The sequence below is a fragment of the Leguminivora glycinivorella genome, chromosome 11 (assembly GCF_023078275.1).
Source record: "Leguminivora glycinivorella isolate SPB_JAAS2020 chromosome 11, LegGlyc_1.1, whole genome shotgun sequence".
In the NCBI taxonomy this organism is placed as follows: Eukaryota; Metazoa; Arthropoda; class Insecta; order Lepidoptera; family Tortricidae; genus Leguminivora; species Leguminivora glycinivorella.
Window position 1 is genome coordinate 20,489,047 of NC_062981.1, and position 26,437 is coordinate 20,515,483.

At 37.8% G+C, this 26,437-nt stretch overlaps 1 protein-coding gene across 4 annotated transcripts in view; it reads right to left on the bottom strand.

Annotated features, from left to right (window-relative positions):
• LOC125231435 (potassium voltage-gated channel protein Shaw) overlaps window positions 1–24,559 on the bottom strand; it is a 213,230-nt gene extending 188,671 nt beyond the window's left edge. For all 4 annotated transcript variants that reach the window (XM_048136894.1, XM_048136892.1, XM_048136890.1 and 1 more), the window contains exon 1: window positions 24,396–24,559. The gene's annotated coding sequence lies outside the window, so the exon portion shown is untranslated. The remainder of the gene's footprint in view (window positions 1–24,395) is intronic.
• Between the last annotated feature and the right edge of the window lie 1,878 nt (window positions 24,560–26,437).

Consider the following 26,437-nt stretch of genomic DNA (forward strand, 5'->3'; position numbering starts at 1 on the left):
GTTGTCAAAGCGGACCCCAGGCTCCCGTGAGCCGCGGCAAATGCCGGGATAACGCAAGGAGGATGATGATGATGAATCTGACCTTTGAACTTTGACAACTAAATAGTGTATCTACCTAAGAGTAAAAATGTTTCACAAATGGTCGATATAATTACAACCTATTCTATTAACATGTTCGACCTTTATGACTTTCGACCTTAAATCATTCTAAAAATGTTTTTTTATGAGATACATGTATATTTCGTAAGCCTTATATATTTTAATCCTCCTGAGGTCTGGATCCGGATCTCAAGTCAATCATGAGCATGCCAGTTCATCCGCTTTCCTCCTACGCATCCATTATAGACCACTTCCTCTAGACACCCACCCACATATTTTATGTTATACGACTTGGAAATATCTAGGCACACAGTAAATAAAATACTAGATAGTTTTCTAATGTATTTTTGTGCCGACCGCTCAGGCAAACGAACTGAACCAAACTATTTTTTTTACAAATGTAACATAGTCAAGAAGACAATTCTATACCACCAGTAGAGTGTATACCGGTATACGAACTTCACAGAGTTAACATAACTACAAGACTAAGTTCCAACAATATGTACAGTTAACCAAATGGAACCCTAGGCCAGTCTACAACCATGTCAAAATGACAAGCAGTATGAGATTTCTTACAATTTGATTTGTAACGTCACTGTGACATAGTTCTACAGTGGCCTAGGGTTTCAATTGCTTGGCTATACCAACGAAAACTCGCAGTAGGTTTTATCAAAAGTTACAGTATTGAATATAAATGCGGACAAAGTTCCAAAAATATGTATATATATATTTTTTTTTATGAATCGTTTGCTGCCAAAATAACGAATGTTTGCCAAAGATGCACTATGAGCACGACGCGAGCCATTTTATTAAACCCAAATATTAATGTTTTACGATCTGTTATATTGTCATTTATAGCACAGTATAATAAAGAGTACTATCATACAGTATGGCCACTCCCGCTCCCCGCTGAAAGCGCCGCCCACCCCCTCTCGGTTACCTCACAGTTATCGCCGGTCAAAAACGCGAACAGTCAACCTGTCATATCTCACTCATACAAGCATGGTACACGTTCACCTACACGAGCTTAGAATGTGTGCTAGGAACGCGCCTCTTTCATATATTTGATCGCCAGTGTCCACGATGTGCCAAAAGCAAGGACCATATAATTCGGGACAGACAAAGCCCATACAAAAAAGCGTACCCGTGTATGGGCCTTTTTAGGCTTAAAACAATATGGCGCTGTTTCGCAGCCTGGAAGTGGCCAAAATCATATTTTTCCCAAATATTCTTGCGTGTTTTTATTTTTTACTAGCTTTTACCCGCGGCTTCGCCCGCGTAATAAAAGTATTCTTATTGAAACGTTTACAAAAAATAAGATTTTCATTTGGATCCGTAGGTTTCTTTGTAGGTACATCTGTCCGCGATTATTTCGATTAAGGTAAAGCGGGGCAATTCTCGACTGGGGGGCCATTGTAACTGATCTATTTGCTATACGGTCCGGTTTTGGCTGACTGTACCTTACACCTATTACTATTGTTTTTAAAGAAATTCTTGCAATGATTGTAGAATTGTTACACAGCGACCACAGCGTAGGTAGTAGGTACGAATATGTATGTATTTTAGCTATATAAATATTTATACTGGGGAAACTTCATACGACCCACATAGCCAGTATCTCGACGCTATGGTCGGTAGGGTAAAAAGTACTTCCTTGCATTATCGCTTACAATTTTTTCCATTTTGCTTATACTTATTGCAAACGTAAACATATAAAAGGCAAGCAAAACAACGATCTTCTTACAGCACATTGAATGTAATAGTTATTACGGATGCAGGATACTCGCCGATGCCTACTTACTAATCCCTTCTCACTGAGCCACCTGCATTTTACACTGCCTAGATATCGATTGCCGACCGTTTATTCCGACCCCAATACCTATTCTTATCCCCGTTCCTCCCCTATCCCTATCCCTATCCTTATTCATATCCCTATCCCTATCCCTATTCATATCCCTATCCCTATCCCGATCCCTATCCCTATCCCTATTCATATCCCTATCCCGATCCCTATCCCTATCCCTATCCCCATTCCCGTCCCCGTCCCCGTCCCCGTCGCCGTCCCCGTCCCCGTCCCTGTCCCTGTCCCGTTCCCGTTCCCGTCCCCGTCCCCGTCCCCGTCCCCGTCCCCGTCCCTGTCCCTGTCCCTGTCCCTGGCCCTGTCCCTGTCCTTGCCCCTGTCAAATTATCATGCTAGGAGGTGAACTTTGAAAAATCCTTTCTTAGTGCTCCTCTAAGGAACTTCCGTGTCAATTTGGAATCTCTTGAACCAGAAGTAAAGATAAAAACTAAAGCTATACTTATGGCTATTTTGGATATTTTAACCCCATTGCACAACAACAGGGGAGAAAATTTCTTTTCCACCTCATTAGATTTTAAAATCGTTGTATTTATCGTGATCAGCGACCCGATAAACCATAAAAACGATACCCATATTGTGTTTTTGACTTTACCCCCTTTGCACCCCTTTAGGGGTCAAATTTTCAAAAAACCTGAAACATGTATTTAGTCATATGTCTTTAGGAATCCTCCTGTGAAGTTTCGAATAAAATAGTCAAACTAATCTTGTTTCCCCATACAAACTTTGAACCCCCATTTCACCCTTTTAAGAGGAGAATTTTGAAAAATCCTTTCTTAGTGCTCCTTTACGCCATATAAGGAACCTATGTGCCAAATTTGAAATCTCTAGGACCAGCGGTTTCGGCTGTGTGTTGATATGTCAATCAGTCAATCAATATCTTCTTTTATATATTTAAACCCCATTGCACCACAACAGGGGAGAAGGTATTTCACTTCCGCCTCGTTAGATTTTAAAAACGTCGTATTTATCGTGATCAGCGACCCGATAAACCAAAAAATAAGCGCGTTACAAAACACGGAGAAACTAAAAAGCCAAAAATAATAAACCTTTCAATTCAGATTTCTTATCGTATTGCAATAAGCTAAACATCCAAATTATAAACAAATCAATTATTTTTGTAGTCGGTACCAGACCTGTTCGTCGCCTTGCTATTGCCTGTTTGCCTGCCCCACCCAACCATACACAGGCTGGTACCGACTCCAAAAATAATTGATTTGTTTATAATTTGGATGTTTAGCTTATTGCAATACGATAAGAAATCTGAATTGAAAGGTTTATTATTTTTGGCTTTTTAGTTTCTCCGTGTTTTGTAACGCGCTTATTTTTGAAGGCGGTTTTATTTTTTGTTAAAAAGTTTATTTATTTGTTGATTTTTAGTGGTTCCTAGTGATATTATATGTATCAGTCCGAATACATGTACAGTAGTGAAAGTATTATCCTTTAACTCCTAACCATTGAGGAGTTGACCTTCCATCATCAGCTCAGTTGATTTTTAGTGGTTCCTAGTGATATTATATGTATCAGTCCGAATACATGTACAGTAGTGAAAGAATTATCCTTAAACTCCTAACCATTGAGGAGTTGACCTTCCATCATCAGCTCAGCCACATAAAATTATTACCATCAGACGTAAATATTGGTGTACCTTTGAAAAATAGACTAAAAACATTACATGTGCCTATAACATTTGAAGAGTTCCCTCGATTTCTCCAGGATCCCATCATCAGACCCTGACTTGGTGCCAATGGGACCATCTCGGGGTTATACCGGTTCGATCAAAAAAAAATTTTGAAAATCGGTCCACGATTCTCGGAGATATCGAGTAACATACATACAAAAAAAAAAAAAAAAAAATCAGTCGAATTGAGAACCTCCTCCTTTTTTGAAGTCGGTTAATAAAAACGATACCCATATTGATTTTTTGACTTTATCACCCCCTTTTCACCCTTTTAGGAGTTACATTTTCAAAAAACCTGAAACACGTATTCAGTCATATGTCTTAAGGAATCTTCCTGTGAAGTTTCAAATAAAATATTCAAACTAATCTTGTTTCCCCATACAAACTTTGAACCCCCATTTGACCCCCTTAGGAGGTGAATTTTGGAAAATCCTTTCTTAGTGCTCCTCTACACTATATAAGGAACCTACGTGCCAAATTTGAAATTTCTAGGACCAGCGGTTTCGGCTGTGCGTTGATATGTCAGTCAGTCAGTCAGTCAGTCAGTCAGTCAGTCAGTCAGTCAGTCAGTCAGTCAGCTTCTTCTTTTATATATTTAGATTAGAATAAATGACATGCTTCTTTATTTTAATATCATGATATCACGTCAACACACATTTTTAAAAAATACATTTGTAGGCATTATCGATGTAGTTACAAGTTTTCTGCCCTAAATATTTCACACAAAATAATATTGGAAAATTCAGTGTCTAACAGTTCATCGTCTGTGTCCGCCATTTTGTTTACGCCTCAGCCGAATAAAACCGAAACTAAATATTTACTTTAACGCCCGATAGTTGTAAGTTCGCGCTGAATAAAATCAGGCAAGGGCAAACATTCAGGGAGTAAATAATTTGTGAAGTCGGATTTAAATAAACATTGTAATGTAATTTAACGGAAGTTTTAATTTATAAATATTCTATGTTTAGAACTTCAAGAGAAAATTGAGATTAGGATATAAATCGTCACTACTTTAAAAAAAATTGTATCTTCGTCTGTCAATGAAAAGAAAATTGTAGTAAGTATGTATGGAATGCATATAGACTTACTGCATTTTAACTTTGAGAAGCAGCGTGAGATAAGAGATTTTTTTAAAGTAGTGACGAAATAGTTAATTGTTTTACAAGGGACAAAGTTGTTGTTTAATCGCACGTGCCAATATTAATACCCGAGCAAGCGAAATATTCAATTTTTTTAGTGGAATTTTCAGCGTTTCGAAGGTTTCAAGGCACGGATGCCAACCAAAATTTTGGTCACCGAGAGAAACAGAAAATTTTTCACCACACAAATTTTTCACCACAAACAAAATATTATATACCTTTACAAATAAAATATGAAATCCATCAATTTATTCAATACTTTTGATTCAAAATCATCATTTTATAGGTAGGTAATTCCACCAGCCAGCTTAAGTCGTCAAGTTAAAATTTGTATGAAATTACTTTGCACTCTTGTGGATAAAATGCAATTTTGCTATCGGTTTTCGAATTGCAAAGAGAGCATTTACCTCAAAATTAAAATTTTGAAAAAAAAAACCGAATATAGTAGACCCAAAATGAAACATGGCTAAGAACACTCCCGACAAATTCAGCTTTCAAACAAAAAATAAATAGATCGAAATCGATTCATCCGTTCGGGAGCTACGATGCCACAAACAGACATACACACAGATAAACAGGCAGAAAGACAAACACGTCGAATTTATAACACCCCGTCGTTTTTGCATCGGGGGTTAAAAACAACGTGTCCAGTGTCCACTAAAATTTGACATAAGGTACACTGAGAGAAAATACAACCAGTTTTCATGTTCGTTCAACAAGTGTTTTGGTTAAAATAGCGCCTATGTGCTCTTTGGTTCAAACAATAAGTTGGATTTAGTTAAGTGTAACTAGTAGACTCAACAAGTTACTTGTCATTTTAATTTAACGTGAAATCTAACTTGTTGATTCTATAAGCTACTTATCATGTTGTTTTTACATGATACTGTATCATGCTGTTTCTACGTTAAGTGTAACTTGTAGATTCAACAAGCTACTTATCATGTTGTTTTTACATGATACTCTATCATGTTGTTTCTATGTTAAGTGTAACTTGTAGATTCAACAAGCTACTTATCATGTTGTTTTTACATGATACTGTATCATGTTGTTTCTACGTTAAGTGTAACTTGTAGATTTAACAAGCTACTTATGGTTAGTTTAGCTTATTGAATCTATAATAAGCTTGTTGTTTTATCATGTTGTAGTTACAGTACGTGCTTGTTCTATCAACAGTCAACTTGTTGAATTCGCATTATTTATTTGTTCTATTTACAGTAAACTTGTAATTTTATCATATTATTGTTACATTACATGCATGTATGCATGCATGTAGTGTAACAATAATATGATAAAGATGCAAGAATAAAATTAAATATATATTACTGCTAATACTAGATAAAAAATTACAAAATTATATCATATAAATTGGCATTTCCTGCATACCAAGAAAGTATATTTTATTGAAAGAAGATCACGTTAATCACCAATAAAATGCATTTTCATTTCAAATAATTTCTTCAGATCTAAGCCAATCTTGGGATGTTCGGATCAAAAGAATTTGATTCGCTTCTGAGATTTAAAATCTTTCCGGGAAAATCGGTATTTAGACTTGATATCACATATTTATGAAATAAACAGTGATACGAGTATATTTGTACCGCTAGAATCGAACCAGGGTATACAGCACAAATACTAATAAAATTTCACGCTTGAACCACTGGGGTTTCGTAGCAACTTTTATTTAGTACCTGTACCTACCCAAATATAACTAATATGGAAAAGTTACTGTAGAGCTTTCTAGACGACATGGGCTTGCGAGTACGTCCATCCAGTTTCGAAAGATCACTAGTATTACCAAAGACATAATTATATAACTCCGTATAGACAGATAAAGTCTCAGAAAAAAACGTACCTCAGCACCATACAGAAAAAGTTACGATGGGCTAGATGGCATTACACCTTTGAGGTATGCTCAGCTAGATGGCGCTAATATTAATATTTGACATTTTCACACATATCGAGGTAAGAATATGGACCAAATTGTCAAAACTGACGTTCAAAAGTTTTAAGCCTGTGTCGAGAGATGGCAGTATATGCACTGTGATTACACATTTTACTTCGACAGTAACTCTCTATAATACTCGATCCTCTTTGGTATTACTTAACGAATGAGTCGATTAATTATTACGTTTCAATTTAAATGGTATTACACATATATTTTTTAATACCACGTCGGTGGCAAATAGGTATACGGTCCGCCTGATGGAAAGCGGTCACGTTAACCTATGGACGCCTGCAACTCAAGGGGTGTCACATGCGCGTTGCCGACCCATTAGAATCTTGTACACTCCTTTTTTTGAAGAACCCCATACTGTAGTTCATCGGGAATACCTCGGCAGGGAGCTCATTCCACAGCCGGAGCGTCTGGCTATATACTAATTGTAGCTGTAACAACCAACCCCTGTGACAACTATACCCAGTGTCCCTAACCTATCTATTTCAGTTCCAACTTGCCCCAACTTTATTATGCAGCGTAACATATTCTCGCAAATCCAACTCAAATCCCCGCGCCTATAACCGTAAATAAGAAACACACTAGCAAATACAAAAAGACGAAAGTGTTCTTATATTTGTAAGGACTTGCGTCCTTTTGTAACTGAGTGGTTGAAGACTAGGTCAGCCTTCGTATACGCTCGATTTAACGTATATACCCTTATCTTAGTGCCCTTACGAAAATAGTAGGTAGGTAATTGATTTTTTATACTGGCGTGCAAAAAAATGGTTTTATTTCGCTCTTCTTTATTAGGGTAATAGAGAGAGAGAAAACTACGAAGCAATACATAACTGAGCATTTCTTTTTTTTTGCCACTTTTATGAAATGTGATATTTTTGAAAAAAAAAAAAGTGGTATTTCTACTCAGAATCACTAGCTTTTTCAATCCTAGTAGTTAAAAAAAAATGACCCATACGATTTTTTCTTATTTTGTTATCATTTTCCATACATATTGTATGGGGTAACAAAAGAGGAAGGTAACAAAAATGTATGGACATTCTGGGACACTTTTTGTCTCCCAGTGAGATTGAAAGTACTCGTGATTCTGAGTACAATTGACCTAAAATTCCCTAAAAAAATCAAAATAAAAAAAAATGCCAGAAAAAGAAATGCTCAAACTATGGTCAACAACTAAAGGCTATTTCACTACAGTGACATTGACAATGACAGTGACATTAATAATTCCGTGCCTATTTCTGAATTGATAAGGAAGATTTTTAGGTACTCAGACTCAGCGTCGATATTTCCTTGTTGAACAAGCAACGAACGGCGCAGTGTCACGCCGTGGCTTGCGTGCACTGAGAGAAAATACAACCAGTTTTCATGTTCGTTCAACAAGTTTTTTGGTTAAAATAGCGCCTACGTGCTCTTTGGTTCAAACAACAAGCTACTTGTCATTTGAATCGGCAATATATTTGAATCAACAAGTCGATTTTATAAAAACAACCTGACACATATTGTTTTAAACATACGTTTGGCTGATTCAAACGCATAAACCGCAACAAGTCGAACTTGTTAAATTCACAATGCAAATTTCTCTCAGTGTGGGCGACGGTCGCGCGATGGTCGCGCGACGGCGATGCGACGCATACGAAATCAAACCTTATCGATATGGAAGTATGAGACGCGACGGAGACGGTCGCGCGACCGTTGTCCACGCAAGACACGGCGTCACTGTCGGGCGACAATTCGTCACTACTTTTAAAAAATCTCGTATCTCACGCTGTTCCTCAAAATTAAAACGCAGTAAGTCTATATGCATTCCATACATACTTACTACAATTTTCTTTTCATTGACAGACGAAGATACAAGTTTTTTTAAAAGTAGTGACGAATTGTCACTGTTTGTTTATTAGGTGTGTGTGTTTGACGACCGGTCTGGCTCAGTCGGTAGTGACTAGTGACCCTGCCTGCTGAGCCGCGGTCCCAGGTTCGAATCCCGGTAAGGGCATTTATTTGTATTATGAGCACAGATATTTGTTCCTGAGTCATGGATATTTTCTATGTATATATTTAAGTATGTATTTATCTATTTTGTATGTATATCGTCGCTTAGCACCCATAGTACAAGCTTAGTTTGGGGCTAAGTTGATCTGTGTGAGGGGTCCCCCAATATTTATTTATTTATTGCATTTATTTTATTTATTTTGTTATGAAAGAGTTTCAAGCATTAGCTAGAGGGTAAATACCTATTCTACATACATTCATAAATCCACGGTTACAATTCCAAAAGGGATAGACAGAGCACATGAAAGTGCTGAAGTTTCAGTGCCACTCTTAGCATACAGAGGTGGAAAGAATTGACATGCAATGACAGGCTGCTACTGTTGCTTGCCCGGGAGGAAAGAGGATAATAACCTAACCACAAAATTAAAATTTTGAAAAAACCCCAGACCGCGACATAGTGAACCATTTTTTATGAAACATGACTAAGAACACTGGGACACTAACTCAGCTTTCAAACAAAACAAACGAAATCTAAATCGGTTCATCCGTTCGGGAGCTACGATGCCACAAACAGACACACACAGACAGACAGACACGTCAAACTTATAACACCCCGTCGTTTTTGCGTCGGGGGTTTAAAATACGAATCTACTTTTATTTAAGATAGTTAATGAAGCCGCGGAGCCGAAGCCAACACGTAGAGGCCCTTTTGTCACTTTGATGAAATGTAAGGGGTACCCAGCGGATGCTGCCCTTGCCCACGCAGAGGCAGAATCTGCCAGGGTGTATGGACTGAAAGTTAAAGGAATCTAAAATGTACTGGGCTATTAGATGAAAGTGATCAACTAAATACTTTGCTTTATGATTATAAATCAGCAACAAAAACAAAAATTACAAACGAAATTGTCCTTTTCTCTGGCCTACAGTGTAACATCAAAAGCTAGGGCATAAGGCTAAAGTTTTTGTAATAATCCACGCGGAAAATTAAAACAAAGCTTACTTCGAGGCATATTCACAATTCCGGAATATCAACTTTATACGTACAAATAGATTTTTTTGGTAGACTTAATTATGGTTGTTTGGTATATAATGCATTTAGGTCTTAGGTTCGTCAGTTGAGAGTGCGGGTTTGTGGTTAATACTTAGGTAAATAAAAATTGAGGAAATATTGACTGTTTAAAAAATATGTTTCGTATAATTATAATACCAACTAATGCAGTTTCGATTAAACGCAACAGAGAATAATTACTACGACCGGTCTGGCTCAGTCGGTAGTGACCCTGCCTGCTAAGCCGCGGTCCTGGATTCGAATCCCGGTAAAAGCATTTATTTGTGTGATGAGCACAGATATTTGTTCCTGAGTCATGGATGTTTTCTATGTATATAAGTATGTATTTATTTAAGTATGTATATCGTCGCTTAGCACCCATAGTACAAGCGTTGCTTAGTTTGGGGCTAAGTTGATCTGTGTATTTATTTATTTATGGAATATGCCAATATTGCTTCCCAAGAAGTCATTTCACAAGAAATGTACTCAATCATCTCTATACCCTAATGTTATATGTTTTCGACCTCTTGTCTAGATAGAATTGGGAGGCACACTGACATTTTATCACGCCAGGCGGCGCCTGTGCAAGCGCCTAGGCATGTCAATGTCATTCATATGCGAGAGAGACAGAGAAAAAATATCATCTTCTCGCTCTCACGTAGGATTTTTTTTTATCTGTGCAATGGACTAATGAGGTGGCGCCATCTGTCATAAACTTTAAGTGTGCCTCCTCATTGACATCTAATTGACATATTTAGATATCATCATACAGTTATCAATTAAATTTAGAATTCTTTTGAAGCAAAGTGGGCACGATTGTCATGTCAAGTTCAAAAATCAATTAAAGATTGTTAAATTTAGAACGTTCAATTTTCTAAAGTGTTCTCATAGCCCTACCTTTGTTCATTATATGAAATTTGATAAAAGGAAAAATGTTACTTACCCATTTGTATTGAAGTGGGAGGTGGTTGAAGTAGGTTAAAATAAAGTTTTTATATTTTCTTTCTTTTGCGACAAATCATGGCACTGGTTGAATTGATTTAAAGATGAAAACAGGAAACGGAACTCTGTGTTTAAACAAGGCCAATTGAGTGTTACGTGCCAAGAACTGTCTCTGTGAGTATTATTTTCTTATTTGAGTGTATTATATTAATTTTATTGATTTATGAATCACAATACTTGTAAGGAAGTACATAAAAGTATCCTTCAATTAATTTTATCAATATCCCTAATCCAAACTAGTAAATAAGCAATTATTTCTCTAATCACGGTCAGTTTATTACCCCATAATATTACTCCATAAACCGCGGACTTTATTACCTCGCATATTATTACCCGCCATCTTATTGCGCGTAAAACTTTTTTCAACTGTTAAAATGGCGGTAAACGGTATTTTTAGGAGCATGAGTAAATGGGTGGATTATCTGGTGGTTTAATAATAGGGAAGTCTATTAAAACAGCACTTTAAATATCTTTTCTTAGACGTTTTTGGCTACAGATAAAATTAATGTTGTTTAACCTTTAATTCTAATAATCTCACCGAAATAATGAACTATACAGGAATTTTCTAACCCTCTCATAACTTGAGCTTGTTAACTTTTATACGTCTAACAGGTCTTACCTTACCCCAGTTTTCCAAAGGTTTTCGATCCAAAACCTATACATTTTTGGAATAAACTTTGTAAATGTAATAAATGTTTGACATTTCGGGCGATGTACATGTTATTTCTACATGAACGGTTTTCACTCACGCCATTGTAATACACAGTTGGAACAAAAACATGTAAAATCAATACAACGCCAACATACCACAGACCGGTATAAAATGAGGAGTGTACATTTTTATAAAATACGCTGTTAAGATTTTTCCCGAGGCTTCGCCAGCGTTCTAAAAGTAATCTTATTCAAACGTTGAACATTGACCTCCATTTCACCCCCTTAGGATGTGGATTTTGAAAAATCCTTTCTTAGTGCTCCTCAACACCATATAAGGAACCTATGTACGTGCCTGAAATGTCTAGAATCAGCGGTTTCGGCTGCGCGTTGATATGTCAGTCAGTCAGTCAGTCAGTTTCCTCTTTTTAACCCCTGACGCAAAAACCGACGGGGTTTTATAAGTTTGACGTGTCTGTCTGTGGCATCGCAGCTCCCGAACGGATGAACCGATTTAAATTTAGTTTTTTTTTGTCTGAAAGCTGAGTTAAATAGTCGGGAGTGTTCTTTAGCCATGTTTCATGAAAATGGGTCCACTATGTCGCGGTAGGGGGTTTTTTCAAAGTTTTAATTTTGTGGTTTGGTTATTACAGTATCTATTAAATACCTATCTTTGACCACACGTTGATAATATCTATTTATCGCCCTAGTATTGCAATGGCATACGCTATAGCATAATCACGGGTTTAGTAATGGTGCCACTACTTTATAATGTCGGCAAATATTGATTTTGCTAATAATGTCTAATATTACTTTGGTTGTATACAGTCAGCAATAATAAATAGCCTAACCACAACATTAAAATTTTGAAAACACCTCCGATGTTTTTTATGAAACATGGCTACGAACAGTCCCGACTAATTCAGATTTCAAACAAAAAAACCAAATCTAAATCGGTTCATCCGTTCGGAAGCTACAATGCCACAGACAGACACATACTTAGACAAACAGACATACACGTCAAACTTCGTCGTTTTTGCGTCGTAGACGTCGTCGTCGAAAAAGACGCAGGGACCATGTTAATAAAGATCTTTTTTGTATAGCAGACATTTCCGAGGTTCCTAAGCGTTTATAGTCATTTAAGCGTCCTTAACCGAATGCCCTTGGAGCGATAATTTTTCCATGACTTTTACTTAATCTTTTTTTGAAAAATAACCTTCGCTTTTAATAAATAAGGTTGATATTGCAAAGGCAAGTGAATACATGTTACTGTAACGATTTCCAGATATCAGGTAAAAGTACAGATTCTATAGAAATTGAATTCTGTATCAATTTGACTAGTGATTTAAAACTGAACTTGTTTATCAAACAGGTAGAATAAGGCTTGATACCTTTTAACTACTTCTTTATGTGCCTTTTGTGAACGAGAGGCCTATTTTATGAATGAAGAAACATAACAATCTCTTTATTTTGACGTTCATATGCGCATTGTAATATGCCTCTTAAAAATTAATATTTCATTTTCATTTTCGTCCTTCAACTCTTTAACCGATCACAAATCTTTTTGTATTATTATATTCTATGAATGAGTAGGTTCATGTCAGGTCTCTATAGAATTTTTTTTTTGTACTATTGACAATTACAATTTGATATTATATGTAAGACTTATCCTGTAATCTCCGCGTATTCAAATGGGTTTACAAATAACGAAGTCAGAATGGTGGCAGATAAAACCTTAAAACATTAAATCCTCAACTATTTAACTTGTTTATCAAACAATCAGTACACAAAAATCCAAAATACAACATAAACCCCTAACAATAAAGTTATTTTTATATTTAAGGGCAATTTTTGGCTAGAAATAAGTAGTTTTGACTTTATTAAATATACATGGAAAACCTGCTAAAAATATGTATATGGACTTTATTGCTTACATATTAGTGACATTATGCTGCATTTTTCACTCAGTGTTCTGAACAGGTTCCGTAGCCGATTGCTATTCTGCGACGCCAAACGCCACGCGCCGCAGACATGCAGTCTGGCTCTGTCGCGCCAATACACAAGATCCATAGAGATAGATAGCATTTCTGCGGGATTTGGCGTCGCAGAAATGCCATTCGGCTACGTGATTAGTATGCCATTCTGTGATTTAGTTCGTTCGTACCCAGATGAAAACACCATTAAGAACAACTCAGTCAAAAGATAATGCGAAAAAATCTTTAAAACCGAGGTTGTGGACTGTTTCCTCATTCAAAACTTAATCAATCGGAACGAAATTTGAGAATCTAATAACAATGAAATAATCTGTGTCGGACCGTTTAGTTTTTTTGGCTAATTGTTACCAATCTGGAGTATCACACCTTTTTTTGCGCCATAATTAAAAAGGGTGTTTTTGGAAATTTTTGATTGACTCTAGCGTCTTCAACAATAAAAATATCAAAAAAATCGAAACGGTCCGACATAGATAAAAATAATAGTAATCTGCGTTCAAAAAATCATTGCTCTATCTTCAAAAACCAGGGAGGAAATAGTCAAGAGCGTTTGTATGGAGAATTGACCACTCCTGTATCGTCTTAAGGTTATAGAATGTGGATAATATTTTTGGCGCTTTGTCCGCATCTATGGACATTTTCAGAGATTGGGACCCAAAATTACTGGAAGTTGTGAACAAAAATGATCTCGATGCCAGTTTTGTGACGACAATTAAGAATAAAATTGGTATAAACATTTTTTTTTTTCATGTTCTAAATGTAGATTATTGCTTGTAAATAGTTTATGTAATTAACTCAAAAACAATATTTTTATTGCATGCTTACCTAATTGTCGTCACAAAACTGACATCGAGTTAATCTTTGTTATCAACCTAAAATCCTTCCAGTACAGTAGCTTTTATTAAAGCAAAACTGTGGGTAGAAATAGGTACACTGGGTTGATTAATGGCTTGCCATTTCCAGATGTATTTGGTAAACGTTATTATTTAGTAGTTAGAGGAATCATAATGGCATCAGCGGTTAACTGACTTTGAATTAAATATCGCTGAGGGATATTCGATGTATTTATTATGTATGCCTTTACAAATAAGATCATAATATTGTCTTCGGTTACCACGATAGTTGCTCATGAAATAAAACTATGGAAATCGCCTATAATGAATTTAAAATTCATCCCGACGTTTCGAACACTTTACAGCGTTCGTGGTCAACGGGTGACACCCGGGTGACCCGTTGACCATGAACGCTGTAAAGAGTTCGAAACGTCGGGATGTATTTTAAATTCAATCCGTTTCCATAGTTTTATTTCATAACGAAGATCATGTCAGATAGTATTTTGTAACTTGTACTTAACATAAATATTTTTGCGAGTTTTTATGTTTTACTGAATAAATGACATATTTCTTTATTTTAAAATCATGATACCACGTCAATACACATTTAAAAAAAATTGTAGACATCATCAGTGTAGTTATGACAGTATTTAATAGGTGGCGCTAAAAAATCGAGGTACGGTTCTTAGTATGAAGTATGTAAATCCTTGTTATAAGCATAGTTCCAAGACGGCCTAATATAACCTAACCACAAAATTAAAATTTTGAAAAACCCCCGACCGCGACCTAGTGGACCGATTTTCATGAAACATGGCTAAGAACACTCCCGACTAACTCAGCTTTCAGACAAAAAAAACTAAATCTAAATCGGTTTATCCGTTCGGGAGCTACGATGCCACAGACAGACACACACACACACAGACAGACAGACAAACAGACAGACAGACAGACAGACAGACATACACACAGACAGACAGACATACACACAGACAGACACGTCAAACTTATAACACCCCTTCGTTTTTGCGTCGGGGGTTAATAAAATACCTATACCACCCTACACCGCGTAGCCGTCTACGCGCTACGTGGCTACGGGCCTACGCAAGGTCTACAGTTTTACACGGTAGCGAATGCCTTAGGCACTGGTCCCACCGCGAGCTAGTAAACTATGAGCTATCGGCTATAAAAACGAACAAAAGATAATCACTCCCGTGCAAATAAAAGAGACACGGCGATGTATAAACTATAAAGTTACTCGCCCAGCGGTGAGCTATCAAAATCGCCGTGTCTCTTTTATTTGCACGGGAGTGCTTATCTTTTGTTCGTTTTTGTAGCCGATAGCTTACTAGCTCGCGATGGGACCAGTGCCTTAGGGCCGGCCTTTGGAACTTGTATAATTAACTTTGTTCATGGTTTAGGGTTTTCACAGTTACAATTTATGTATTTTAAAATTTTGCGCTACGTGGCTACGGGCCTACGCAGGGTCTACACGGTAGCGAATGCCTTAGGGCCGGCCTTTGGAACTTGTATAATTAACTTTGTTCATGGTTTAGGGTTTTCACAGTTACAATTTATGTATTTTAAAATTTTGCGCTACGTGGCTACGGGCCTACGCAGGGTCTACACGGTAGCGAATGCCTTAGGGCCGGCCTTTGGAACTTGTATAATTAACTTTGTTCATGGTTTAGGGTTTTCACAGTTACAATTTATGTATTTTAAAATTTTGCGCTACGTGGCTACGGGCCTACGCAGGGTCTACACGGTAGCGAATGCCTTAGGGCCGGCCTTTGGAACTTGTATAATTAACTTTGTTCATGGTTTAGGGTTTTCACAGTTACAATTTATGTATTTTAAAATTTTGCGCTACGTGGCTACGGGCCTACGCAGGGTCTACACGGTAGCCAATGCCTTAGGGCCAGCCTTTGGAACTTGTATAATTAACTTTGTTCATGGTTTAGGGTTATCACAGTTATGATTTACATGTTTTAAAATTTTGGTAAATTTTATATCGTTTTTTTTTTTGAGATTCTGATTATTTTGAAACTAGCTTTTTCCCGCGGCTTCGCTCCCGTTAAATTCGAAATTTAAGAAATGCTCCATACAAATATTAACCCCCTATTCTAGTGAAATGGGGGATTATAAAGGGACAAAAAGTCGCGTATGTCACTCTCTATCCCTTCAACTATCTCCACTTAAAGACGTTTTACTACCGTGTTGCCCTGAAAGACGAAGAAACAAACAGACACACACACTTCCCCATTTAGTATAATATTAGTATGGATATGGATGAGTTAAAGTAAAAAGCGCATGACACGCTAGTGTCCAAATTAACCCCGATCACGCCACCATGAGAGCGGAATGGGCAGCTGAAACCATTGTGGATTATTATAACAGATGGGGACTTAAATGCAACGTAGATAAGACAGAATGCATCTTGTTCACAAAAAAGAAAAAATTCAAGCCGACGGTTAAAATAAAAAATCAGACATTCCCATACAAATAAATTAATAGTTTAAAAAACACTATAAAACACGCTTTTATAAATGCACGTAAAAGCCAAAAATAAATTATGGATCGTTCAAGTTGTCTCTATTTGTGAGCTGAAGTTTAAAAACTATGTGCTTTTAATTATAATATTTGATTGTAAAAGCGTGGGGCGCTGGAACAGGAAAGACTTTTTGTATAACTTGCTGATAAATCAAATTATGCTATGTTACGGGAAGGAGGTTACACAGATTGACGCGCTAACTGGAGTTGCAGCATGACTAGTAGGTTCTACATTAAACAGTCAAATCAATTAAAAGTCAGTGTTCAAAGTAGGTACCAGTTTGTCGAACTCAGACAAAATAAGCGCTAGTAGCGAGGAGAGTCGACAGTCACCGACACTTAGAACGCCGCTTTTTTCCGGTAATCAAAAAACAAAAGGGGAAAGTGTCTACAGTGACAGGATGCAGATGCAGAGTTCTTGTTCGTGGACGAGACATCTTTGGTTCTCTTTGGTAACCCTTAGGCGGCATATGTAAACGTTATGTTCTTATGCAACTTCATTCGCCAGGAAGTTCGGATTAGTATTTGTTTACAAGAAAATCTTTCCTGTTCCAGCGCCCCACGCTTTTACAATCAAATATTATAATTAAAAGCACATAGTTTTTAAACTTCAGCTCACAAATAGAGACAACTTGAACGATCCATAATTTATTTTTGGCTTTTACGTGCATTTATAAAAGCGTGTTTTATAGTGTTTTTTAAACTATTAATTTATTTTATACTTTTTAGTCATTAATAATGAAATACTTTTAACATTTATACATAAATTTATTTCAAGTAGGCGGATTTTACATGCCATTTGTGGCTTAACGTGTACTTATTGCTAATTGCTACTTAATAATAACTAGCGGCTACCTTCTTATTACGGTATTATCATAAAAATGTTTATACCTAGTAAGTTATCCGTAAAAGATAGACAATATAGACATGTGCCATCGCGGACTTTTTGAAGACATTAGAGAGACATACTTTCGCCATACGTTGTTTTGAAGCTTTCAACTAGTGGAATTTTGTTTGACTCGATTAGAAAATATTGTCACGTTTCAACTAATTCAAACAAAATTTAAGTATTTCTTTTTTGCCGAGCCCCCTTTTATTTGCTCTTAAGGGTCACAGGAAAACCATTACCCAACTTATTTTAAATACAACGTTGATCTTTCTTTTATGCGGGGGGCTTCGCCCCCCGAGCCTCCCTTTTCGTTACTCTTAAGGGTCACAAGAAAACCCTAACCCAACTTATTTTAAATACTACGTTGATCTTTCTTTTATGCGGGGGGCTTCGCCCCCCGAGCCCCCCTTTTCGTTACTCTTAAGGGTCACAAGAAAACCCTAAACCAACTTATTTTAAATACTACGTTAATCTTTCTTTTATGCGGGGGGCTTCGCCCCCCGACCCCCCCTTTGTCTGCTCTTAAAGGTCACAAGAAAACGCTAACCCAACTTATTCTAAATACTACGTTGATCTTTCTTTCATGCGGGGGGCTTCGCCCCCCGAGCCCCCTTTGTTTGCTCTTAAAGGTCACAAGAAAACGCTAACCCAACTTATTCTAAATACTACGTTGATCTTTCTTTCATGCAGGGGGCTTCGCCCCCCGAGCCCCCCTTTGTTTGCTCTTAAAGGTCACAAGAAAAAACTAACCCAACTTATTCTAAATACTAAGTTGATCTTTCTTTCATGCGGGGGGCTTCGCCCCCCGAGCCCCCCTTTTCGTTACTCTTAAGGGTAACAAGAAAACCCTAACCCAACTTATTTTAAATACAACATTTATCTTTCTTTTATGCGGGGGCTTCGCCCCCCGAGCCCCCCTTTGTTTGCTCTTAAAGGTCACAAGAAAACGCTAACCCAACTTATCTTAAATACTACGTTGATCTTTCTTTCATGCGGGGGCTTCGCCCCCCGAGCCCCCCTTTGTTTGCTCTTAAAGGTCACAAGAAAACGCTAACCCAACTTATTCTAAATACTACGTTGATCTTTATTTCATGCGGGGGCTTCGCCCCCCGAGCCCCCCTTGTCGTTACTCTTAAGGGTCACAAGAAAACCCTAACCCAACTTATTTTAAATACTACGTTGATCTTTCTTTTATGCGGGGGGCTTCGCCCCCCGAGCCCCCCTTTTTGTTACTCTTAAGGGTCACAAGAAAACCCTAAACCAACTTATTTTAAATGCTACGTTAATCTTTCTTTTATGCGGGGGGCTTCGCCCCCCGAGCCCCCCTTTTCGTTACTCGTAAGGGTAACAAGAAAACCCTAACCCAACTTATTTTAAATACAACGTTTATCTGTCTTTTATGCGAGGGGCTTCGCCCCCCGAGCCCCCCTTTTCGTTACTCGTAAGGGTAACAAGAAAACCCTAACCCAACTTATTTTAAATACAACGTTTATCTGTCTTTTATGCGGGGGGCTTCGCCCCCCGAGCCCCCCTTTGTTTGCTCTTAAAGGTCACAAGAAAACGCTAACCCAACTTATTCTAAATACTACGTTGATCTTTATTTCATGCGGGGGCTTCGCCCCCGAGCCCCCTTTGTTTGCTCTTAAAGGTCACAAGAAAATGCTAACCCAACTTATTCTAAATACTACGTTGATCTTTCTTTCATGCGGGGGCTTCGCCCCCGAGCCCCCTTTTCGTTACTCTTAAGGGTAACAAGAAAACCCTAACCCAACTTATTTTAAATACAACGTTTATCTTTCTTTTATGCGGGGGCTTCGCCCCCGAGCCCCCCTTTGTTTGCTCTTAAAGGTCACAAGACAACGCTAACCCAACTTATATTAAATACTACGTTGATCTTTCTTTCATGCGGGGGGCTTCGCCCCCTGAGCCCCCCTTTGTTTGCTCTTAAAGGTCACAAGAAAACGCTAACCCAACTTATTCTAAATACTACGTTGATCTTTATTTCATGCGGGGGCTTCGCCCCCGAGCCCCCCTTGTTTGCTCTTAAAGGTCACAAGAAAATGCTAACCCAACTTATTCTAAATACTACGTTGATCTTTCTTTCATGCGGGGGGCTTCGCCCCCCGAGCCCCCCTTTTCGTTACTCTTAAGGGTAACAAGAAAACCCTAACCCAACTTATTTTAAATACAACGTTTATCTTTCTTTTATGAGGGGCTTCGCCCCCGAGCCCCCCTTTGTTTGCTCTTAAAGGTCACAAGACAACGCTAACCCAACTTATATTAAATACTACGTTGATCTTTCTTTCATGCGGGGCTTCGCCCCTGAGCCCCCTTTGTTTGCTCTTAAAGGTCACAAGAAAACGCTAACCCAACTTATTCTAAATACTACGTTGATCTTTCTTTCATGCGGGGGCTTCGCCCCCGAGCCCCCTTTTTTTACTCTTAAGGATCACAAGAAAACCTTAACCCAACTTACTTTAAATACAACGTTGATCTTTCTTTTATGCGGGGGCTTCGCCCCCGAGCCCCCTTTGTTTGCTCTGAAAGGTCACAAGAAAACGCTAACCCAACTTATTTTAAATACTACGTTAATCTTTCTTTTATGCGGGGGGCTTCGCCCGCCGAGCCCCCCTTTTCGTTACTCTTATGGGTAACAAGAAAACCCTAACCCAACTTATTTTAAATACAACGTTTATCTTTCTTTTATGCGGGGGGCTTCGCCCCCCGAGCCCCCCTTTGTTTGCTCTTAAAGGTCACAAGAAAACGCTAACCCAACTTATTCTAAATACTACGTTGATCTTTCTTTCATGCGGGGGGCTTCGCCCCCCGAGCCCCCCTTTTCGTTACTCTTAAGGGTAACAAGAAAACCCTAACCCAACTTATTTTGAATATAACGTTTATCTTCCTTTTATGCGGGGGCTTCGCCCCCCGAGCCCCCCTTTGTTTGCTCTTAAAGGTCACAAGAAAACGCTAACCCAACTTATCTTAAATACTACGTTGATCTTTCTTTCATGCGGGGGCTTCGCCCCCGAGCCCCCCTTTGTTTGCTCTTAAAGGTCACAAGAAAACACTAACCCAACTTATTCTAAATACTAAGTTGATCTGTCTTTCATGCGGGGGGCTTCGCCCCCCGAGCCCCCCTTTTCGTTACTCTTAAGGGTAACAAGAAAACCCTAACCCAACTTATTTTAAATACAACGTTTATCTTTCTTTTATGCTTTGTTTGCTCTTAAAGGTCACAAGAAAACGCTAACCCAACTTATCTTAAATACTACGTTGATCTTTCTTTCATGCGGGGGCTTCGCCCCCGAGCCCCCTTTGTTTGCTCTTAAAGGTCACAAGAAAACGCTAACCCAACTTATTCTAAATACTACGTTGATCTTTCTTTCATGCGGGGGCTTCGCCCCCGAGCCCCCCTCTTTTCTTTACTCTTAAGGATCACAAGAAAACCTTAACCCAACTTATTTTAAATACAACGTTGATCTTTCTTTCATGCGGGGGCTTCGCCCCCGAGCCCCCTTTGTTTGCTCTGAAAGGTCACAAGAAAACGCTAACCCAACTTATTTTAAATACTACGTTGATCTTTCTTTCATGCTTCCCCCTCGAGCCCCCCCCCTTTTTTCTGTTCTTATCTTCCGGCACCATCATCAGACCTTGAAACCTAATCGTAGTCATAGTTCATTACAAGACTTTTCTAAGAAGCCCAAAAACAGCTATGATACGATGTTCCATCATGTAGTTCCAGTTCATATCTTCCGGCTCCATCATCAGACCTTGAAACCTAATCGTAGTCAAAGTTCATTACAAGACTTTTCTAAGAAGCCTAAAAACAGCTATGATACGATGTTCCATCATGTAGTTCCAGTTCATATCTTCCAGCTCCATCATCAGACCTTGAAACCTAATCGTAGTCAAAGTTCATTACAAGACTTTTCTAAGAAGCCCAAAAACAGCTATGATACGATGTTCCATCATGTAGTTCCAGCTCATATCTTCCGGCTCCATCATCAGACCTTGAAACCTAATTGTAGTCAAAGTTCATTACAAGACTTTTCTAAGAAGCCCAAAAACAGCTATGATACGATGTTCCATCATGTAGTTCCAGTTCATATCTTCCGGCTCCATCATCAGACCGTGAAACCTAATCGTAGTCAAAGTTCATTACAAGACTTTTCTAAGAAACCCAAAAACAGCTATGATACGATGTTCCATCATGTAGTTCCAGTTCATATCTTTCGGCTTCATCATCAGACCTTGAAACCTAATTGTAGTCAAAGTTCATTACAAGACTTTTCTAAGAAACCCAAAAACGGCTATGATACGATGTTCCATCATGTAGTTCCAGTTCATATCTTCCGACTCCATCATCAGATCAGCTCAACAGTACCATATTATTGTATTGTCATCGGAACTACATATAGCTGCCAATTTTCATTACGCTACGACTCCTGGAAGATGGTTAAATTAGCTTCCTTAGATTCCATTACATACATAGTTACATACACGACGACCTAATAAAAGCGTGTTAAAAAGAAATAAAATATCTGGGAGTTATTTTCGATAAGACTCTTAAAATGACTCCACATACAGACAAAGTAGTCAAGAAGCTGAAACAGGTACGAGGTGCTCTGGGACCCATCATCGGCTTCCACGCCAAGACTAATCTAGAGGTCAAACTAGCCATAATTCAAGCCTGTATTCTTCCCATCATGGACTATGGCGTGGTGCAGCTATTATCCAGATACAGTAACTCCAACCTTCAAAAAATCGAAAGGCAATATAGAATGGCGCTGAAGGGTGCAGGTCAATTTCCTAGACGTCTCCCTACAGAAACCCTCTGGGAAATGGCAGATCTAGAAGCATGGCACCTCCGGGCAGCAGATCTAAATTACAAAATGCTGGACAAGATCGCATCGCTGGGAATAGAAGACCTAGACACACCTGGGGACGCTTACCTGGCACACGGAGAATTTAACCCATTACTAACATACAATAGAATTGGCGAAATTGAATATTTTATTAATAAAGACATGAGACGTTGGCCTCGCGGGGCAGCGGCTCCTCGTCCTCTTAGAATTAAGTAGGTAAACATAAAAACTGTAAGATACTTTTTAACATCTTTAACTCATACGTGACATGACACCTTCAGCTTACACAGATCTTCCCTAGACATAAGTCAGCTGACACAATCCTGCGGGAACAAAAAGATGTAAACATTAACAGGCAATAAACGATTTCTCATTCTCATTCTCATTAGTGTCCAAAAGATGATACCCTTCTGTCACAATGATTGACAATGATTTAAGATTGAAATTATCTACTGTGACACTGTCGAGTACTTATACCGTTTCTACACGATTTAATTTTACTTATTTAATATACATATTTTTAACCCCCGACGCAAAAACGACGGGGTGTTATAAGTTTGACGTGTCTGTTTGTCTGTCTGTCTGTCTGCGTGTGTGTCTGTCTGTGGCATCGTAGCTCCCGAACGGATGAACAGATTTAGATTTAGTTTTTTTGGTTTGAAAGCTGAGTTAGTCGGGAGTGTTCTTAGCCATGTTTCATGAAAATCGGTCCACTATGTCGCGGTTGGGGATTTTTCAAAATTTTAATTTTGCGGTTATAGATTATGATATTTTTCTAACAGGGTAAAGATGCTCTAAGAACAAATTAAATTATTTCATAGAAAATATTTTAATTTGTATTTTAAGTTGTCACACTACTATTATACTTCATAAACATGAAATAAATGTCATATACAAAGAAACATTGACCAAGGCCTCCAAGTGTCCCGAGCTGGAATCGAACCAGCGTCCTCCGTTTACCGGTCTTTACCTAAACCGCTCGGCCACCGGGTCACAACCCGGGTCGAGTATTTCATGTTTATAGGGTAAAGGACCATTTCTTTTTTTTTGCCAATAAAAAAAATTTGATTGGTTTAGGGAATTTAAGGTCAATTGTACTCAGAATCACGAGTACTTTCAATCTCACTGGGAGACAAAAAGTGTCCTAGAATTTCCATACATTTTTGTTACTTTCCTCTTTTGTTGCCCCATACAACATGTACGGAAAATGGTAACAAAATAAGAAAAAATCGTATGGGACTTTTTTTTTAACTACTAGGATTGAAAAAGCTAGTAATTCTGAGTAGAAATAGCAGATTTTTTTTTCAAAAATATTCATTCATAAAAGTGGCAAAAAAAAAACGAAATACTCAAAGATGGTTGTTTGGTTGATATTACTTATCTTTTGATACCAGTCAGTTACGTATATTAAAAGTAAGTCACAGGTTGTTAATGTTTTTATGTTTTACTCCGCAAAGAAAAGCTTCAGCGGAATAATTTAATACAGAGACGATAATCAAACTGTAAAGGAAAAAAAAACACAATAAAATTGAATATAGATAAATAACATTTTGTTGTACATTTATTGGATTACGTTTCAACTTATATTGAAAATAACGGCTGAATATAAATTCAGTCTCAGTTTTGACTGAACAAGAATCAATTTCATTCAACCCCTGTCAAAAATACCTCACATCCGCTCAAATTCAATTACCCAACCACTGAATAAATAATAACCATTAAACCGAACCGGTGACCCAAATACCGTTTCCCAAGCGACTTATAAAATAAAACAGTTTATAGAATAAAACCTTCTAAATAATAGTTGCGTTACCAAAGCTCACGCAAAAAAGTAATTAAAATAACCAACCTGTATAACGCGACACGCTACCACCGCAGTGGCATTAAATATTCAACACACTCAAAAAACGAACACACTGTATAACAAAGCACTGTTTCGTGAGTAGAATATAGATGTCACTGCTCGAATTCGATATTCATATTTGAATATAGTGGGACGCGGGACGTGCGGTCGGCTCGACGGACGAAGCGGTACTGACGAGATGGCTTTCACACGCATGCGTTGAAGTGCGCTTGTGTGTGTCAGCTTTATTCAGAATACTATACAACTTGACGCGAGCTCTCTCCTCTTAAATCCAACGTAAGACTTCTATGAAATTCTTAAGTGTTTCTTTAGAGAGATATGTTGTTGTTATATTGGTGTGATTGAAGCGAATGCTCTCGTGCGTTTGCTTAGCGTATAGAATGCTAGTCCTGAATTACATCGACACACACATACGTGGTAAAATAACCTATCGTCAAGCCACGCGTTATTTAAATTTTAACCTACTAAGGTAAGTGTAAGGATAAATATAAAATGTGGGGGTGTAAAGGGTGAGATTTAAGTTTATAAAACGTTAATGTTTTTGTCCTTCTTACGCTACAGGTTTCGTACGAATTTTAATTGAGTATCTTTGCGATTGTGGAGCCCCTTAATGTGTATCGACTTCTATATCTATTTGACACGTAGTTTGAAATTAACTTTAATTAAAAGGGGTTAACCATATTTGGCTTTAAAGCGTTAAATGTTATGAGATGTCTTAAAAATGAAAATAGGTTGATATAATTTAGTGAAATGTGAATACATACGGCGTTCTATACATAAAGGTTCTTCAACTCTTCATAAAAATTGTTATTGTAAGTTATTCGTAAAAGATAGATAATTATATACCATTATGGATTTTTATAGACTAATAATAATGATATTTTATATGTAAGTAATTACTTTAAGTTAGATGGAATTAAATGTAACATAGCAACATAAATAACTTAGCTGACATAGGACTATGATCCGTCAATGGCGGCAGACGGGGGGGGGGGGGGGTTGTTTAGTAAAATTGGTAGGGTGATAGAGTCCATGATGCTGAGCAAGATCCACTAGGTTTCCCAAAATGTCCTAGGTTGATTGTATTGAAACTTTCCTTTTTTGTTACCGAAAATGTATAGAAATCTGTAGACGTCAACCGTCATTAAGGACGCGTTCCATGTCAAAATTAATCTCCACTAATTGCGAATTTTCTTCTGTTTGCACTTGTAAAGGTAAGTTGCTAATTTCATTTCACGGCACCTTCAAATTGGCCCGTTAAAAGGTAATTTTTCGCCAACTCATTCTTCCCAGTTATAAATTGCACCAGAACCTTCCACATTGTGTAATATCCTTCGAAAATCAACAAAAGGAACTCAAGTGCTAAAAGGGCCTTTAAAATTAAACCCTTTTTAATGGCACCTTCACAAAAGGAGCAATTAGAACGTTTCCATCAAATACGGAGTAATTTACTTTTAACTCCCATCCTATTCGGTTCTATTAGGTACTTTATTTATATTGTTCAATGTAATTTTAACACCTTTGTTAAAACTGAAATAAATACAAAAGTCTTGGCAAAGAATACCTTTTTCCCCTCACTAGCTCGGAAACACGTGTTTTGTCCTTTAATACCAGCGGGTAAAAACGCATTTTATCCACTAGTGGGTAAAGTAATTTGACCTTGAATAAAGTCGAATTAACTGCTTTAAAATTGATAAACGTAGGTGAATCTAGTAATAAAGATGATTTACCACCTGTGGAACTACTGAAAGCAGTGATTAAATGCATTTTTGCGTTGTAGTTTCCTCGCTATAGTGAGGGGAAAAGTTTTGTGTTACACTCGGGTGCAAATGTATTTTACTTCTCGTGTGTTAAAAAACTCGCAAGTTCAGGATTCTATTTTCGAACCACTCGCTTCGCTCGTGGTTCAACTATAGAATCCTTTCACTTACTCGTTTTTCAATTCCACACTCGGCGTTAAAATACAACTTTGCCCCCCTTGTATAACAAATAACTATTTGTACCTTTTGGCGTAGAAACTCTAGGTC